At 29.4% G+C, this 2,534-nt stretch overlaps 1 protein-coding gene across 2 annotated transcripts in view; it reads right to left on the bottom strand.

Moving 5' to 3' along the window:
- Window positions 1–2,534, bottom strand: part of LOC111615842 (solute carrier family 22 member 4-like) — a 10,140-nt gene that overhangs the window by 4,153 nt on the left and 3,453 nt on the right. The gene's annotated exons all lie outside the window — the stretch shown is intronic.

Below are 2,534 nucleotides of genomic sequence, written 5' to 3'. Positions count from 1 at the left end.
GACTCAACATTTCCAAAATATGTATAATTTTTTGGTAATAATCCGTATAAACTATGCTATAAACAAAAAATTGTACGATTACTTACCGAGTGTGCACCGCCATTGCTAATGCGTGTTTTCGTTGCGGAAGGACGCTCCGCGACGAAAACAAGCATTAGCAGCATCATCATCATCATCATCATCATTATTTATTAACATGTTTAGTACACATAACCTGGTTCCGCTGCAGCACTACCAGGTGTAAGTAACAAAATCAATATAAACAACAATATTACATCACATTTAACTTATTATGACATTAATTCAGGGTTATTATAATTTGTATTATTAACAATTATAAATTATTATTCAGTAGTTAAGTATTAATTATTATCTAGTAATTATTAAAATTAATTTGGAAGTACAGAAGTTCACAATGTTACATATTACATAAATTAATAATGCTACAATACAATTTATATTACCAACAAGTATCAACAAAAATATGCTTTCATCAAATATATTGTCAATTATACGCGTAACAACATATATCAGGTCTATAGTTAATGGACTTAAAGAAAAAATATCAACAATTTACTCATTAATTATTTCCAGAACGTACAACTATATTCAACACATATTTTAAGTTGACGCCTTATACTTCCAAGTATTAAACATATTTATCCGTTAAACTTAAATTGATATACAGTGTTTGATAGTAAGCAATACATTCCGAATACATTAACAGCATTATTATACTAAGTAGCATATTCGTCATCAATAAATATACCTTTACATATATTTAGCATTAATTACCTATATTAAAGTATATTCAATAACAATTTGCATATACAGTCGACCTCCCTATAACACTGTTGATAATTTCGTTTTATATGAATTCCATGTTGTACGAGTTACTTAGATTTTTCAAATACCTGTGCCGGGCTGTGAACGGCTCACATATTTGTAAAATCTAAGTGACTCGTACAACATGGAATTCATATAAAACGAAATTATCAACACTGTTATACAGGGTCGACTGTATTTAATTGGGAAAATTATCGTAGACTATTTTTATTGTTTTAAATTGTTATAAAAAATATTATGTATTATATTTGTCATTTGACCATTTGCATAACAATATAATATAATAACAACGTACTTACATAATACTTTTAAATATTATAACGACAGGATGTTCTACAATATAAATTCGGTAATGACTTCAAAATTTACTACGTTTTATAAAAACAATTTATTACTTAAATTTATTTTAGACATAGAACAGTTCTCAAACTGTAATTGCCATTATCTTTTCGGTTGACTCAGAAAACCTAGAAACGCCGAAAAATGCAAAAAATTTCGGGGATTTTTTTCTGTATATATGGATGTTAGTGTGCGCGGAGGACACGATTTTGTTCACCCTGTTTGAAGCTTAATAATTCCTGTGCTCTTTGTCAAAAATTTCTGAAATTTTATAGGGAGGTTTATGTATTCGGGGATCGATGGTATTAAATTTTGGTGATTAAAGGTCGAGGGAGTGGAGAGATGAAAGAGTCGTATGTATCTCTAATAGGATCGGACTTAATGACGATTTTACTCGTTATTAGCACTTAAATTTTTTTTAATAAAACCAATTTCTACCCTTAAAATTAAGCGTTTTAAAATTTTATAATATTTTATTAAAAAACATTTTATATTTTTAACTATCATAACGGATGGCGCCATCAAATGTTGCCGGGAAACTTAAGCAACCTGTTGCTGTATTTTTATTATTATCGTTTTTAATTCTTTTCCCTGTTGACAATAAGCGAGTCTTGTTTTTGATGCTCATCGCGCACATATTCAGTGTACTGAAAGCCTATTTCCATTACGTAATTCAGAATTTAAGGAGACATTTTCATATAGAAAACAAAAATATTTTAATAACATTTCGTTTATTTAATAGTAACTCTCACTTAACCAGAAACTACATTAATACTACATCTAACAATCACCATGGGTGCGGATTAACTGAGAGTCTGTTGTATAATTTAAGATAGTCTACTATATAAATACATTATCATTACTTATCCAGTGCTCTTTATTGTGGCACGCTAACGGCCACGACTAAATAGAAGCACATTTTCCATAGAAGTCTCCCGGAACAGCCAGAAGAAAACTTGATAAACCAATTACTGTAAGGTCTCGTTTTATGCGGTGATACGTTCTACAGAAAAGCGCATATAAAAAATTCGCATAAAAAAAGTCTTTACTTGCCTTGAAAAAGTAGTGATACGTTCCGTAATTTTCTAAAATCGCATAAAACCAAAACAACGAGTTAAAATTAACTTAAAACCGCATAAAAAGTTTGCAGAAATTAAAAGAAATAGGCTGCTTAATAAACTACTTCGAATGTCTGAAAGAAATTCATATAAAAGCTTAAAATAAACTTGTATTCAAACTTAATTCAGTTTATTTTATTGAAAAGTAATACAAGGGGAATCCCCGAATTGCAAAAGCTCACTCTAAAAACAAATCACTGACATCTGGATGTGAAGAGTTAATTAAAACCC

The sequence above is a fragment of the Centruroides sculpturatus genome, unplaced genomic scaffold (assembly GCF_000671375.1).
Source record: "Centruroides sculpturatus isolate CEXI.00-Female unplaced genomic scaffold, Cexi_2.0 scaffold2089, whole genome shotgun sequence".
NCBI lineage: Eukaryota > Metazoa > Arthropoda > Arachnida > Scorpiones > Buthidae > Centruroides > Centruroides sculpturatus.
This window is presented reverse-complemented; position numbering and strand designations above follow the sequence as displayed.